Here is an 18,026-nt window from a genome sequence, read left to right as displayed (position 1 = left end):
AATGTACTGTATGGAGCAGGGAGTGGTATGTAAATTTTCATCCAAATATTCTTCAGCTGTTTTGGAGCTCACTTCAGGAATGTGCTGGTTAAAGGTTTGTCTGATAATCTGATCTAATTATCGCCCTTCATTGCTGGCCATGGGGCAGGACTGCGAGCTCCAGATGCCAGTAATGTGCAGCCAGCTTTGCCATACGATGTAGTTATTTCAATGTGACTCCCAGTTGAGCAGCAAGGCTCAAGAATCTCAAGAAGCTCAGTGATTCACGCAAGCTGCTGAACTATAAATATGAAAGGAAATTCATGAACAAACGTGGAATAAGGATGCTGTTACTAACTTGAGTTGACTTCTACTTAAGCTGTCATTTTTATTCTTTTATGGAGTGTGGGTACTTCTGTTAAGGACAGTATTTATTACCCACCCCTAATTCCTATGGCGAGCTGCCGTCTTGTACTGCTGCAGTCCATGTGGGGTCATTTGATCCGCAGTGACATCATGAAGGGAGTCCTACATTTTGATGTAGTGACGGGAAAGGAATGCTGACATGGTCATAAGTCAGAATGGTCTGTGACATGGAGGGAAACTTGCAGGTGATAGGGTTCCAATGTAGCGGTTAAAGCAAGGGTGAGGTTATTAGCTGCTAAACACAAAGGTTTGCAAAATAGAGCATGTGCACACATACACACACGCACAAACATGCACGCACGTGCACATACACACATGTGCATGCACACGCAAGCACAAACACACACAATGCACGTGCACAAGCAACACACACACATAGAACTGTGAATTTAGTGTATTAGAACATAGGAGCATAGGAGTAGGCCAATCAGCTGCTTCAACCTGTTCCAACATTCAATGAAATCATGGTGATCTGTGGCCTAACTCCATGAGTCTGCCTTTTGCCCATATACCTTTGCTTAACAAAAAAAGACTTTCTCAGGTTTAAACATAACAGACATCCACTGAAATTTGTGGAAGAGAGGTTTCAAACATTTACCCTTTGCATGCAGAAGTGTTTTCTAATGTCTCTCCTGAATGGTCTGGCCCTAATTCTCAGACTATACCTCCTAGTTCTAGAATCCCCAACTAGTGGAAGTAGTTCAGCTCTAACTACCTTATTTTTTCCTGTTAGTATCTTGAAGTAAAAAGTATCTGGAGCAAAAAGAAAACAGTTTCGAAGATATGTGAATCAGACTCTGGGTTCCATGTTGACATGGAATACTGCAGCACTAATTGGATGAAACTGGTAATGTGGATGGTGGTAAAGGGTTGGTTGATTTTGAGATTTTCCACTCTGCAAGTTAGCGGCTCATTGGCTCAGCTGGTTTCTAACATTCAGAACCAGAGAGAGTCTAATGAACTTCGCAGCATATTACTGCACTCCAGCACATCAGTCCAAATACATACAGACCAGAAATTTCAATGTTTCCTATACATTTTTGTATACAGTCTTGGATGAGCAAAACACATACATGTCTATAGATGGGACATAATTCACAGGAGAGAGCTTTCTGCAGAGGTGGGTAGTGAGCTGTTCATTACCTCTAGAAACACAGGAGATCTCAGTCCATTTTGTTTCAAGTTGCGTCTCTCCATTTGAATGGTTGCTATATGACATTCCCTGGGCACCTTTTCAGGTGTGGCATTCCATGGCTCCTCACAAGTTTCTGTCAAGCTAGACAGTCACTGAATTTGTGCCTGCAGTCATCTTTTGACTGTCCACTTTGAAAAAGCCCAAGCTATGAAAATTGAACATGTCCGCAAGCAATTCAGGGCTATGAGCCATTTGCAAAACAAATTGAACAGATGTCTTTCAGCTGATTGCGGAAGCAAGAATCTCTAAGTTACCACTCAACTTTCAAAGTCTATGTTCCTAGAATTATGCAACTCAACAGGTACAACATTTCCCAATCTATTCGTCATGGACAAAGATGAGTTAATTGTATTTTAGTTTAACTTATCAGACTCACCTCTCTGTTGCAATCTCTGTGTATGAGTGTCTTGTTTTATTATGTTTTCTCATCTTTTAGCAATTCATAACCACACTTTTAAATTCACTGAAGAAAACCTGGTTAAATTGATTACTTTAATACAATGTACAGATATGCTTCAGCTAGGAAAAAGATATCCATGTTGGAGAAATCCTCTATTTAAAAATTCACCATGTGATTAAATAGGAGAGAGATTGAGTAAAGAAGGGGAGTTAGTTAATCTCTCCTCGCTTGGTAGCACAACTCACTAGGGGCATTCCATCTTGAATTGTAATGAATTGAGGACCCTTACCAATGGACCCATTGTGACAACTGGCAGATCTGGTTCAGCCTCAAGCAGATGGCAACCTCCAGGATATTGATTCAATGATGGCAATATCAATGTATAGAATAACTGATTAAATTATCTTTTGATGTCAATCATCATTGGCTGAGCATGTGTAGTGCGAATGTTACCACTGATTAGCCCAAGCCTGAATGTTTTCAAGATCATACAATATGTGGACACAGGTTGCTTCATTATTTGAAGAGTTGTACATATAATTGAGGGAAGGGGACTATTTGTTTTAACATTCTGAAAACATAAAATGTAACACAACCATTATTACATAGAAATCTTTTTAAAGCGTTTTTTAGGTTGCTTGATAATTCATTATGTAATGCTGGGATCCTATTTAGACGTCCCTGCATTCTCAATCACAAATAAGGAGTTGCCAGGCTCTGAACCTCACAATTGATGATATTCTGAACAGACTGTTTTCTGAGTATACTACCCCATAGCTTAAGGAAATCAGCCAGAAGTCTGTCCCTGCATTTGTACGGCAGCCTACAGGGCCTATAAGGGATTTGGGGGAACCTAATAAGAAGGGGTGGGGCATAACGTGAGATTAAATTTGCAGTCCACAGTTAGTGGTCTCCAAAATGATAAAAAGAAGGCGTAGTTTATTAACAAAGCAAATATATGAGGTTGAGGTTTTGACTGATGACTCAGCTGGTTAACACATTGATTACCCAATGTATACAGTTCGCAAAAACCAAAAGCTCTAACGCAAGTCTGTGCTGAGTTGACATATTTCTTAGCGATTGTTAAAACTGTTCCAATAGCAGAGATAGTAGGACCTGCAGATGTTGGAGAATCTGAGATAACGAGGTGTAGAGCTGAATGAACACAGCAGGCTGAGGACTTCCGATAGCACTTCTTTTTTTCAGAGAAGAGAAATAATTAAACAGAACTCCCATTTTTAATTGCTAGCTATTAAAATTGTCCTTTTAGGGAGCGAGGTTGAACAATACGCAACTGTGAAGTTTCCATAGTTAAATAGCTCACCAACAATCATTAGGCCGGAGGTGAAGCTTTTCACTTCGTTATGTGTTATCTTGTCCCATCTATGTTACCTTGACATACATAACCATGAATGAAATGTTTACTTGGTTCAAAAACAGAAATTGCTGGAAATGCTCAGCAGATCTGGCAACGTCTGTGGAGAGAAATCAGAGTTAATGTTTTGGGTTGAGAGCGCCCTTCCTCAGAACAGCGGGCCTTTCCATTTTTGTTATGCGTATTTGGTCGTCAATTATTTACAGTGTGATGTTCCAAGTTAGATATAGATGTTACCCTGTGCAGAGATATTTAAGACCTAATAAAAAGCGAACACTTGGTGATATTGAAAGCTGTTTGACCTTTGTAAAAGTTTTAACATTTTAACCAACTTTCTAAGAATTGTATTTCAAAATGTTTTTTCCAGTAGTTCTGTTGTAATTCCATGCTATCACTCTTTAGTTCAGTCCTCCCATTTTGTGTTGCGGTCGCCATTGTTTATTCAGTTAGAAACGGTGGAGTTGTTTGTTGAAGATTGCACAACATTCAGAACCATTCCTGACTCCTCAGAAACTGCAGCACTTTATGCCCAAATGTGGCAGGCCCTGGACAATATCCAGTCTTGGGCCCATATTTGGCAATTTGCATTCACACTGCAAAAGCACCAGGCAATAACCAATTCCAAAAGAAGAGAATGCAAACATCTCCCCATAATATTTACTGGAATTACCTTTGCTGAATCTCCCCTTAATGTCATGGGTGTTTGACATTGACTATAAACTGAAGTGGACCAACCATATAAATAATGAATGTCCAAGAGCATGAGAGGATAGGAGTCAGTAACTTTCACCCAGACTCCAAAAAGTCTACCTATCACCTAAAAGACAGCAGTTGGATGTATTGCTTCAGTTGCCTAGAAGAGCTCCAACCATACTCAAGAAGCATCCAGGACAATGTAGTCTGCTTGGTTGGCATCTCATCAAGGACTTTCGCATCAACTCCCTCCACCACCAAAGCACAGTGGCAGCAGTGTGCACCATCTACAAGATGCACTGCAGTAACTCACCAAGGCTGCTTTGACAACACTTTCCAAACCAGTGGCCATTGCCACCTAGAAGGACAATGGAAGTAGACGATGGAAGCTCCATCACTTGCAAGCTCTCCTCTAAGACACGCATCATTCAGACATGGAACCACATTGATCCAGTGACTTTGAAGGAATGGCAAAATCCCAGAACTCTCTTCCTAATAGCACTGTGGGTTTACATTTATCCTACTCCCAGGAATAAACCAATTCAATATGGCAGTTCACCATTTATTCCCCACAGGGAAACAGGAATGGGCAATAAGTGTTAGCCTAGACAGTTAAGTCTGCGTGCCATGAAAGTATAATGACATTAAAAAAAAATCAGATTCAGTACTACCAAGGCTATTCATGGGATAGGAATATTTCTTCTGGAGTTCTGTGCATGAAGGCAGATGCTTGGTGATTACTCGCGGAACCAGAACGAAGTGCCACGATATTTTACTATGCGTTTACTTATCGTCCATTTACTGTTACTGTATTTTACTGCTGGGAGGCAAGCTCTGAGTCTTCTTCAGTTGGATTGGGAAATCAGACCCTGGGCTGCTGGCATTAATCAGATGGATATGCTCCATGTCGAGTTAACTGAGTTACCCGGCCTCTATCTGAATGTTTACAGCCAAAACAAAAAGGTGACAGACTAAATAAGAACTCGAACAAACAATCTGGTACTAATAAAAGATCTATAACCACAGATGATGTATTTCATAAATATTAGCTGCCTGAATAATTCATGTCAGAAAATAGCATTTTTAAAAGCAAATGTCATCATTTGTCTGAAATAAAATTTTACTGTTCAGCCGTTTTCAATGTCTTTGAAAAAGGGAAGTGTTGACATGTGCTCTTTAACTCCACCTGCTGGTAAATGCTTCCAACTGCTTTTATTGGAAACTTACGTAGTTAGAAATGTTTAGATAAAAGTTATCTTAGCAAATTCTTTAATGAATTCAGTAAGTGGACACAATCAGTATGAGATATGTAATTGTTATCATCTCAAAATTTTATTTGAAGTTTTATTTGGGTCACTGTTTCCTGAGGAAAAAATCCAGATTACATTTTATTCGCCTATATTTTATTTCATTCATCAATAAATCATGATGATAAAATAGTTTGATCAGAAAAGTTGGTACCTTTAGGATTTTCCCATTTTGAATTTTATGTAATGATTTTTAGTCTTAAGCATTTGCAGAAGAAAAATGATTCAAAATTGTGACTGGTGGTGCATACCAACATTTTTAATATTTTACACAAAGAAATAAGTCCTAACCTCTGATACCAGTACATAGCTTTATCCCAACTGGATTGAGAAAGGGATGGGCACATTAAAACCTAAATTCGAAGTATCAGAAACTAATTACATTCTCATTTTCGTTTATTTTAAATAGTTCTCTCCATGCCCTTTTCCCATCATGCTCTCTACACTATTAACTACATTATATTTCAAATGTCTATCAATTGTCACCAGCTAGTACTCAGGGAAGTCCTCTGCCTTTCTCAAGAAAGACGAATGGGGAACTTGAAGAGAAAATCTTCATGTGCTCATAGATGGAAAAGGCTGCTTTGACTTCAGCTGTGGGACGTGGGTGTAGCTGGCTGGCCAGTATTCATTGCTTGTCTCTAGTTGCCCTTGAGATGGTGGTGGTGAGCTGCCTTCTTGAAATGTTGCAGGCCGTGTGCATGAGGTGGGCCCACAATACCTGTAGGAAGGGAATTCCAGGATTTTGACCTGTGGCGGTGAAGGAACGTCGAAATATTTCCAAGACAGCACGGTAATTGGCTTAGAGGAGAACTTGCAGGTGGTGGTATTCCCAGGTATCTGCTGCCCTTGTCCTTCCTGACGGAAGTGGCTGTGGATTTGGAAGATGCTGTCTGAGGATCTTTGGTGAATTTCTGCAGCGCATCTTGAAGTTTGCACACAGAGCTGCTACTGAGTATCAGTGGTGGAGGATAGGTGATAATCAATCTTCAGCCTTGTTTTGTGTTTCTGTTGCTTCTCACTTTTACTGAAGTGAAGGAAAATATAAAAAAAAGAGAGGTATAAAACAGTCTGCTGGTTTACTCTTGCACAAAGTCAAAATTAGTCTTTATAATGGCCTGTACCACAGCAGAAGTCAAGTCCAGCCATAAGGTGGTTCCACGTTTTGGACTTGAACAGTCCCCTTAAAAACATTTTCCAATGCATCACATATACTTCTTTCTCTCAAATCCTGGAACTACCCCAATATGTCTACTGGCTCCTTAAATGTGATATGTCTTGGTACCTGATCCATTCGAGCTCTGCATTAATTATCAGCCCAACACATCAAATCAATTGTACTAAAACAGCAGGTCTCTGCACAGCAAAGTGCATCCAGCCTAACTCTGTCCTTTCTTTTAAGGCTTGGTGAGGTAATGGTGGCAAGGAGAATACCAGCCGCCTTGGCATTGATTAATAGACCGTTGTGGGAATGAAAAACAGAATCAGTAGAATTATTATAAAAAAGCTGACGGGTATGAAATTCTAAAGTTTCGCACAAAGATTGCTGAAAACTGCCCTGCAACAAAACAGCCTACAAAGAGTTGCCCTGACAACTGCTCATGTCATGCTGCTGTACACACTGCGGCCTATTCTTTTGACAATTCCCAGCTACCTATTGAAAGAACTGGGGCATCCTTGGCTGCTCAGGGGGGCCTCTGCATTCTGTAAAGGATATGAAGATGATGCCAGCATTAGGGCTTGTGTAAGTAGCTGTGGAATCAATGGTAAACTGCTAGCGATATGACTGTGCACAGCATACATCAAAGGTATTGTGGACGGACAATAACAGCAGTGACTGCAGTAGGAGAGATCAGAATCTATAAGGAAGTTAATTTGGACTGATGAATGGATGGAAGAAAAAAGCCAATCAAAAAGTACAAAAGCTAATAGAAAAGAAAATGAAACATCAAAACTTTATTTGTGACTTTGGGGGATTTCAAAAGACAGGAAACAAATGATGAATGAATGATTTTCCTTGATTATGTTTCTCCTGTCTTCAGGAGTGTACGCTGTACAATGCAGGAATTTTTCCCCCTGAGTGCAAAAGGTATCCATTTGAATAAATAGCTGCCATTAATATTTATTGAAGTGGAACAACAATATTACTCTGTTTCAGCATCCAGGTGAGATAATTTTATGTCAAATAGATCGTTTGATGACGCAAGGTGACTTAACTACTTACAGTCCTCTGCTTGGTATGTTATCATTTTCTGAAGCAGTTTTTTTTATTCACTCATGGGATGTGGCCACCACTGGCAGGGCCAACATTTATTGCTCACCTTCGTGTCCCTTGAGAAGGTGGAATTGAGCTGCTTTCTTTAACTGCTGCAGGCCATATGCTGGTCCCCCAATGATACTGGGAAAGGAATTCCATTATTTTGACTCAGTGGTGTAATATTCTCAGATTCTGTTACAGATGATTGTCTGAACAAAATTTTAACAGGCTGTTTTGTCCAAGTTAAGCTGCTCAGAATAAAAATTATTAATGTAATTATTCCATAAAAACAATGGTATTAGAAAATGGTACCTCATTATATAAAACATGAAAGGGAACAGAATGCCCCTGCCTCTTTAATTTATTGGGTACACAATATAGTAACACAGGGCAGAACTTGCAACTTGATGTCCCTAAAGCACATCCCATTCACTAGGTGGACAATGAATGAAAAAGATATATTGCTTCCATGGGGAGACTAAGCCGCAGAAAGTTACACGAAGGCAGCAGGTCTTCCGCTACTTTAGGACCACAATGGCGGAAATACACTGCCAATCAGCCAGCCAATCAGAAGCCACAAGATGCAGTGGGCGGTGTCACTAGAGATTGTCACTGGATTACTGGACTCAGGTGAGGGAAAGCAGTTTGAGATACATGGGGATAATAACATGGGACAGACAGAGAGAGTGGGGTCGAAAACAAGGGTGGAAGCCAGCTCTCAGCAGCCTTCTCTTCTCAATTTTAAGTCTTTTGATCAGGCTCAGAGATGCTAAACATGAGAGTACCCTTCCTGGTGAGTCATTGATAAATTCAGCAGCGTTTGCTTTGTGGTGTTAGGGAACCAGGAGAAAATCATGCGAATTCCAATGCATCTCTGATCCTCCACTAAATTCCAGTGGATTCAGGAATAATGGTTGTCAACTGGCTCATCAACGAACTGATACTCCACTGCAATGGGTGATTCTTTCGCATGAGTCCCTTCCTGTTTCAGAGGCCGTGGGTAGTTTTCCAGGCACTGGGAGCCTGACTTATAGCCTGCCAATGTTATTAACTGAGCCCCACCAACTATGTTTCCCACTGCAATGGGATGAATTAACTTCTACTCAAAGGTTGAGAGGCTATACCTTCTGTGAAGCAACACCTAGTTTCCTTGATATTGTGTTGATGCTATAATAATCATGTCTATCTGTGAGCTAGATCCAACACACCCTTAGATCTCTAAAGGACATGCCAAATTCTGAGAGGCAGCTGTCTAGAAAACATTTCATGTTGAAACAAGAGAAGATAATCTGCAGGCTGTAGTTGAATTTTCTGCTGCACACTATGCTTCTGCACTGTGCTCTCTAAACTAGAAGGTTTGATGTTTGACCACTGCTCTGTGATGATTTAGTTAATCTCAGTTTAGATCATGGTAGCAACTGAGGACTTCTGGAGTGGGGCAATGAGGATTGATAATTCTGTACGCTAACCAGTGACTCATACTGATAGAACAGAAAGGAATGGCAGTTGCATGAAGACCAGTTTTGGGTCATGTGTATTCCTACCTCAAAGAGTCTACAGGCAGCCCAAGAATAATTTGTTGACTTTGTCCAGTGGTCAGAAATTACGCGACACCAGTGGGACATTTGCAACATGTGCTGCTGGTGGGATTAGTTGTCAGCCAGAACCTCTCGTGTCAGATCTAACATAAAGTTGACTGCTTTGTTGACACTCCAGCAAGGAATTAGAGTTCACTGAACTACATTGCAATAGGAACCAGCTTAAGAGAGGAGAAAATTAGAAATAAGATAAGTAGGTGTACAGGTAAATGAAGTTATTTTAAGCTATTGTCGCAGACAAAAAGATAAAGCAATCCTGTTCCTTTGAAGGCCAGAATTGATATATCTAATGATAGGCTTCAGAATTCAATCTTTATTCATTGAGTTTATCACATTCTTGTCATTTAATACTATTGGGAAAATTGACAAAAATCTTGATTAAGTTCAAGTACTTTTCCACTGCAGGTTCTAAGAAGAAGGAATACAGTTTAAGGCCATAGAAATTTCTTCCACTAAGGTGAAACAAATAATGTTAAATTACAGCTTCTGACTGAAGGGTAGCTTCAGTCAGAAGCTTGGAGCTCAGTAACACTCACCGAGAAACCATCTTGTTAGTTTGAAATGCAGATAACTCTGAAACACTTCAGTCACCAATTAGACACAAACCATGAGGGTTTACTGAAGTAATAAAGTCTGCGTGAGTTAATTCAATAAGTGTGTCTTGCGTGTGATGAGAATGACTTCAGTGATTGACCACTGGGCATATAATTTCATCTGTACTGAAGAATTGCATAGATGGCATATTTCAGATTAAAAATAAAGTATCATTTTTACAGTGGTGTTACTCACTTGTCGGTCTGCATTTTTAAGCAAAAATCCCATCAAATGTTTTATCTTCTGACAGAAACTTAATCAATCTCGTTCCAACAAAGTTGACATCGACAACATAAAAAGAAATGGAGAAAGAGGATAAAAAAACTTTTTCTTTCTGAGCAGTGGATGTGTAAGTGGAGGACTTCCTTGAAATATATGAGATAGTTAAATGTATGGATAAGGTCAATCTCAACTGTTACTTCATTGATCATCAATGAAGTAGGAATAGATTATATAAATGGAGACATCAGACAAAATCTCTTTACTCAATTAGTTTAATGAAGTTTAACTTTGGAAACATTTGGAATAACCTTAAAAGTCAAAATGAGGCTCTTTGATACTAATCTTTTAATTCAGATTCCATGAATTGGTTCTTGCCATTGGTATTGCTCAACTTGATTTCCATGTACGGATAACAGATTTGTGAATTCAGTTGTGTAAATCCTCCATTGAAACAGGAGTGTGGTGGAAGGGTTAGAAATGTCACCAATCCAACTTGTTTCACAACCTTTTCTGTAGTCAGTCTAATTTAAGTCTGCTCAGTGAGTTCCAGCTGTGAGAATCTCTGTTCATGAGCTGGTTAGTAAGTGAGCAAGGATTCTTAATATTGCTATAAGAATTAAAATTTAGTTAAACATAGGCCTCTATGGAAAATGCCCTGAGTCTGAATGGAGTAGATGAGTCAGTGAGCAGGCTAATTTCCCAATTTGATCTCAAGAATTTTCATCAGGAAATAAAGCAAGGGAACCTATCCCTTCCTAACTGTGAATCTCAAAGAGCAGCCCAGGGCAATTTTTGCAGGCTACTTCCATAGCACTACCCTAATGGAACTGGTACAAAGGGAAGTTCAGGCACTGGTAAAGCCACAAATAAATGTGCCCTGTTTTGTGTCCCTTTGTTTTGGAAATCTGTCAAGACCATAAGAAGGTGCAGACAGTCCACCAAGAAGGTCATGGACACTGATAATATGGACATCCACCCATTTTTCTGAATGGCAACTCCATCAAGTAATTCCAGAAAAGCTGATCTAGCAAATTTGTTGCTCATCTACAAAAAGTAGAGATTGCGGCAACAGGAACAGACCAGCTCATGGAATTCAACTTAAAAGGGGATCCAGGTGAACTAGAGCTTTTCATTTACTGGAAAGATGAGTATCACTGGATTGATTGACTCACAAGGACAATGCTGAAGCAGTATTAGCCATACTTTAATCTTTTCTTCATGTCTAACAGTATTTTTCCTTCTTGCTTGTCTTTTCTTTACTAACCCTTTTGACCACCATATTTAATTTGTCTATTTCTGCAATTACACTAATTTTACAGTGTCATCGCAACTATTGCTCTATAGTAACATCATTGAACAACTGGACCATGAAATCACAATACCTGGAAAGCACAAAAATTTGAAAATTGGTAGAGTGGTAACATATTCTGTGCTATTCTTTCTCCTTTTTAGGCCAGGAATATGTCTTAGCAAACGATGTGATCAAATGACCTCATCTGTGTTCAAAGAATGGGTAATTAGGAAGCTTCTGAAATGGTTTCTATTTACCTATTCCTTGATTTTTGCCCCTTCAGTCTCCACATTCTTGTCTGTCAGGAAAAAAGTTTGTTTCCAGTTCTCTTGTTGAGCAACTGATTACAACTGAAATGAATTTGATGGTGTGTTGCAGAAACAATCTTGGAATCACTCAAAGAATAGCTCTAGCTAATTCTGCTGCATTCTTTGACCTTTAATAAATAAATATATCGATATATTAAGATAATAACAGTCCTTGTATAATTTGCATTAAATTTACGATGCAGATCTCTTTACTAACAAACAACATCTACATTTTAACATAGGTATAACAGTCTCACTTAATCTTAATTGAGAAATCAGTAAAAGTATATTGTTATTTGGAATTGTGCTATTGAACTCATCAATCTGTAAATTTCTTCCTCGCAAAATATTTCAGTATCTATGAAACTGCATTTAATCCACTAGAATTCAACATATTTGTTGCCTGTATAATGTTTCTGAGTTATGCCTGACATTCGTTTAGTTTTATTTCTCTGTCAATAAAACATCACGTTTTGTAATGTTACAATGGCCCATTCAGTTTGGCAATGCCTCCTCCTGAATTATTTATAGTTTGAGGATGCCTGCTTTTTCTGGTAAATGTTGAAAATGTAGACTTTTTCATTGTTTATAGCTTCATTAATGAAGCCACTACTGAATCAGCTATGACCGTCTGTTTATACCTCTGTTCCAGCCACAATGGCTGGTAATAGTTGGAATATTTTGTTCATTGAAATTTGACAAAATTGCATATAATTACCATGAAGATTTCTAATATAGGACTTTGAGATATATGCAAGGAGCCTGTGCTGTTGAAATATATACATTTGTCATTGGGTCGTGGGCAAGTACACAAATATACATTATACAGTGATACAAAGCATGCATAGTCTGCATCTTAACCCCGTGGCTCCAAAGAACTTTAGAAATTCCCATGGTTTTTACTTGGAGCGGCTGGATGAACTCACCATGATTCATATGGAAAGGCCTCTGCTGGTGTCTACAGATATTGGTTTACTAATCAGCTGCTTCGCCTTGTCCTCACACCAGACATCATCACTTTCCACCCCTTCTCCACAACTCCCTCCAAGCCACCAACCCTTTCTCTAGTTTACTGTTATGCATGAGTCATACTAAGTTCATTATTTCAGGTGGGTCATTGTAACATTGTAAAGAAGCAAATGTTGGTAAACTATAATGTTGGAATTAATACAGGGAGCTACATCTGGTTGATGGCATCATCAAGAGTTTGTCTATGAACAACTCAGTGGAGATAAAATTCCAGAAAAACTGGGAAGGGGAAGAAAAATGCATTGGTTGAATTGTAGACTCTCTTCTAGCCACTATAATTGGCTTGTATTTTAGGGCTTTGGTATCCTTGTTCATCAAGTGACATTATTTCCATGTGTAATGGATTTATTTATTATATTCAAACTGTGTTTATAAGATGACAACTTGAGGAAAGTGATGGAGAAAGAAAGAGTACCATTCCTGTCAATTGTTTGCCAACTTGTATTGTGTTTGTGATAGAATGGGTTGGTACAGGAGGTTTCCAGATTACAGAGAAGATGTACATGGGAAAAATTTCATTGTTTCATTGCAAAGCCACCATCACAATACCCTTGGATCCTTGACTTCCTGACCCACAGACAGCAATCAGTAAGGACAGGTGACAACACCTCCTCTACAATAATCCTCAACACCAATGCTGCACAAGAATGCATACTCCGTCCTTTACTGTAGTTCTTATAGACTCACGTCTGTGTGGGCAAATTCTGCTCCATCTCCATTTGAAAATTTGTTAGAGTACAAGAGGAGATAGAGAGCTTAGTGGCATTATAAAAAGACAAGAACTGTTCCCTCAATGTCAGCAAAACAAAGGGGCTGGTCATCGACTTCAGGAAGTGGAGTGGAGGGCACGTCCCTGTCTGTATCACTGGTGCTGAGGTGCAGATGGTCGAGAGCGTCAAGTTCCTAGGAGGAAATATTAACCGACAATCTGTCTCAGTCCATCCACGTTGATGCTACAGCCAAGAAATAACACCAATGCCTCTACTTCCTCAGAAGGCGAAGGAAATTTGGCATACCCACAATGACTTATCAATTTTTATTGCTGCACCACGGAAAGAATCCTACCTGGGTGGATCACAGCATGGTTTTAGCAACTGCTCTGCCCAAGACTGCAAGGAATTACTAAGAGTTGTGAACACAGCCTAGTCCAACACGAAAACCAGCGTTCCTTCCATTGACGCCATCTATACTTCCTGCTGCCTCGGGAAGGAACAACTAATTCCTCACTGTTATCAGACTTATGAACAGACCCCTCAGATATAAAAGTTGCTTTTTTTTTACTGTCTGTACCTTCTCTAGCTTTAACACTATATTCAGCATTCTGTTCTAATAACCTGATGAAATTGCATCGGGTATGATTTGTCTGGATAGCACACAAAACAATACATTTCACTGTATCTCAGTATATGTTGCGATAATAAATTAAATCAAATCAATAACTTATCATCAGTTTTCTAGCTTTGTGCCTGATGTTGTCTCATTCTCAGGGACACCAGTTGTTTCTGAAAGCAGACCTCATTTCCTCTCCAAAATGGAGTGCACCTTCAACTGTACAAAATCCAGTTACAACACAGAACCCCTGTTGCAATATTGATAGTGTAAACTCATGTGTTTGGTCTTCTCCTTGCAAATAGACTGAAAGATAGTTTACGAGGTGCAATTAAAATCAACTTGTTTATTCTGAATCAAAACAAAATGAATGAATGGAGAGATAATGGAGAATCCAAGATAACAATGTGTGAAGCTGGATGAACACAGCAGGCCAAGCAGCATCTCAGGAGCACAAAAGCTGATGCTTCAGGCCTAGTCTCTTCATCAGCTTTTGTGCTCCTGAGATGCTGCTTGGCCTGCTGTGTTCATCCAGCTCCACACTTTGTTAAAATGAATGAATGGAATAGTTTTCACTGTGAAAACCAAATTCTTTCGGCTCTTTTAGCTGTTTGGGTACACATCTGTTGTTAGGGACACTGAGTTTTGGGCTCATGCTACGTGTTTTCAGGATGGAGGTCGTGGGCTTCAGCACTTGGCATGCCTGGGGCTCTGGTGCAAGTGAAGAAACAGGCAGGAGAAGGCTACATATGCACAAAAGTGGATGGAGCAGCTATTGTTGGAGACTTCAGGCTGATGACCTTGATTGTGATACAGAAACTTATGATGAGTAGTTGGTTGTCTACTCAGTGAGAAATTTTGGATCATGCTGGAGATCAGAAGCTCAGGTGCAAACCTGAGAAATCATTTCGACTTTGTTTTGGAAGAGGCGTAGAAACCTGGAAGGTGAGCAGTGGCTTGAGTAGTTAGAGCTGGAGTCTGGCTGACTGACCATGCATTGCAGGAAGAAGAAGCAAGAAGAGTCGTCATGTTGAATTGCTGAAGGGAAATCAGAGGCTGAATCCTTGAAGGAGAGAATGTGAAATCACTGGCAAGGCAGTCAAAGTTTGAAGAATATTGAATAACTCAAAGTGATCAGTGACACTGGAGTGCTGTGCTGTAAAAACTTGTTGGAACTCCTTTAGTTTTGACTGCCTTTTAATATGCAGTTTATCATACATATTTCTACCGCAGGTTGCAGATTAAGTTGCGCTCACATGTTAGAGTATGGGACAGACAGTACTGACTGCTTTGTTGAATTTTGTGCATTAAAAAGTCTTTAATAGATTTAAATACTGAAAACTCAAGGCTTTATTCTCTAAGTAAATATCTGAGATTTGAAATTTTATCTACTTGGATAATTAAGTTATGGGTTGCTAACTATGAAATATGTATAATGTGTGTGTGTGTGTTTATCCTTGTGACAGATGAGGGTTTAATGACATATGAATATATGAAATAGAAGCCGAGGAAGACCATCTGAGTGTGTTCCATCATTCAACGAGATTATAGCTTATCTGGTTGTGATTTGAATTTACGTAATAGATCACATTAGATGGCCATGCTTCACAAGAATTCATCTACTTCTGTCTAAAAAAAGCCACATTCACTGCCTTCTGCGGCAAAGAATTCCAGAGCAATTCCCCCACATGTTTGTCCTCAAAGGGCACCCCCTAATTTCAAACTTTTGTTCTGATTGATTTACAAGTTGAATCGTCTTCTGCAAGACCAATGATTTAAATCTGTGTTTTAGTCCATTGGGCCATCTGCCAAATTCTGACTTTGGTATCCCCTTTGTGGTGGGAAACTGTAGTAGGTGGCTGTGTAAGTGGAGTGAAGCGATACCTGAAATTTTAGACAGCCACTCCATCAGAATGGTGTTAAATTATTGAGATTGCCACTCCCCCATTAAATTGCACATGAATACATTCAGTTGCTTGGTTGTAAAAAAATTGCATATTGCTGAAAAGTGGGACTTGTTGCCGAAACAGGTAGTCTTGCATCTATCAGGAATACAGACAAATGCTAAATTTCAAACAAACCCAGTGATTTATAGCACACAAATGAAGGAATGCTGATTGGTTGGCAAATTGGGCCTGACTGGCCACAGCAATGAGAAAACAACAGAAAACTATAAGCTCCCATTCCTGGGAATTCAAAAATGGCATGAGGCTTGACCATATTTCTCTTGTTTGCAGAGGATGGGTCCCTGTGCATGAAATTTGCCATTCTTACTTTTGCCCTGATGAGTGCAAAATGAAAAGATGCAGCAAAATATCTCTCTTTTCAGTAATTAATAGGTTGTACTAATCCAATGTTCAGTATAGATTAATCACATCTCATTTTGTTGAGGCCTTCAACATTACAGAATTTTTTTCATGTAATCATAAAGCACAGGAGTACAATGTGCCTGTGCCAGCTCTCTGAAAAAGTTTATCATTCCCTTTTTGTATGTTACAATTTGAATTCTCTTCTTCTATTTTTTTCACACAAGGTATCTTAGTCTTTAACTTCTCACAAAATATTCTTTCCTCATCTCCTTTGGTTCATCTCCAAATTCTCTTAAACCTGTGTTTTCTGGTTGAGGACACTCCTGACAGTAGAAACAATTTCTCATCAATTGTATGAAACTCTTTCACAGTTTTAAATACCATGATTGAATCTCTACTTCACTTCTTTTCTAAAACTATTCCAGTCACATTAATCTCTTATATATATGCATTTTACAACGATCTGGCTCAGGCAATGCAATCCAAACTACAACATTTACACTTTCATGAAATTCATACGATTACAGCATTATCAATAGTCATGAGTGACTAGTGCTGACGGACTGAGAACTGCTGGCAACATTTGCCTACATGAATCATGGCTAAATGAAAGTGGAGTAACTTGCTTGTTTTGATGTAGAATATGAACAAGAAAGAAAGGACGGGGTGGGATGAAAGGATTATTTTTCATTCATCAGAATAAAATTCCAAATAATTGTCAACTTTTGCTAACCTTTTGTTTCAGACTTAACCTGGTATTGTAAGGATTTCACTGCGTCCCCTCCTTGTTCTGTCTTTGTGGTTTTACATTGGCAAAGTAATTAGCCATTTTTTATAAAGGTATATGAGTTCTGATGTTGGAACATGTTCTGCTAAGGATACCTCTTCTATTTTTTCCATGTGTAGTACAAACAATGCATTCCTTAATCCATTCCTTGAGAGATCCTTCAGTTTTGCTGATGTAAATTGTAGTCACTAAAGTCACTGCAAATAGCTGGTTTGATCTCCTGTGGAATGGGCTGAGAAAGTCTTGAACTTTGAGCACAATGAATGACAAACAATTGAATGCTGTGCTCTTTAAACTGTTTGCTGAGAAGCACATACCGTGCTCAAGACATCTCTCTTACAGCTCTGCTTGCTGTATAATAAACATCCTGCAACTACTTTCTAGAATTCTTTCTTTATTAAAGAATACTTTACATAGTAGATTGCAATATTTCCATTTAATTTTCCAAAGCATCAAAGCCTATAATTGTTATTCCTAAATGTTAAGACTTTGGTAATGTATTCCCACAAATTCGAATAATACATTTTATGGCTGATGTTTGACCCATTGAAAGCTGATTATTATTTTAAAACGAAGCTGCCATAGTTTATGCATTTAAAATGTTACGCTAGCTGTTTTTAACCTGTGTATAATCCAGTCTGTTTGGGTATTGTTTATTTTCTTAGAGAAGGGTCTTTAAATAACTTAAGTTTCTGAATTATTTTATGTTCTCTGTGAATAAATCTTATATTGGATAATATGTAATCATTGTTATTGTCACTGTAGATCATATTCCCTTCACTTGAATTGCTTGGCACCTCTGATAAAGGTTGTGATGTTTAGCTGCTAAATCAGCAAGTGAACTGGTCTGGTCACTGGCATGGACTGGTTGGGCTGAATGGCCTATTTCTGTGGCATATATTTCCCATGTAAAGAAGTTCTTTACAT

The sequence above is a fragment of the Stegostoma tigrinum genome, chromosome 22, assembly GCF_030684315.1.
Source record: "Stegostoma tigrinum isolate sSteTig4 chromosome 22, sSteTig4.hap1, whole genome shotgun sequence".
NCBI lineage: Eukaryota > Metazoa > Chordata > Chondrichthyes > Orectolobiformes > Stegostomatidae > Stegostoma > Stegostoma tigrinum.
The sequence above is the reverse complement of the archived record's forward strand: the minus strand, read 5'-3'. Positions refer to the sequence as shown.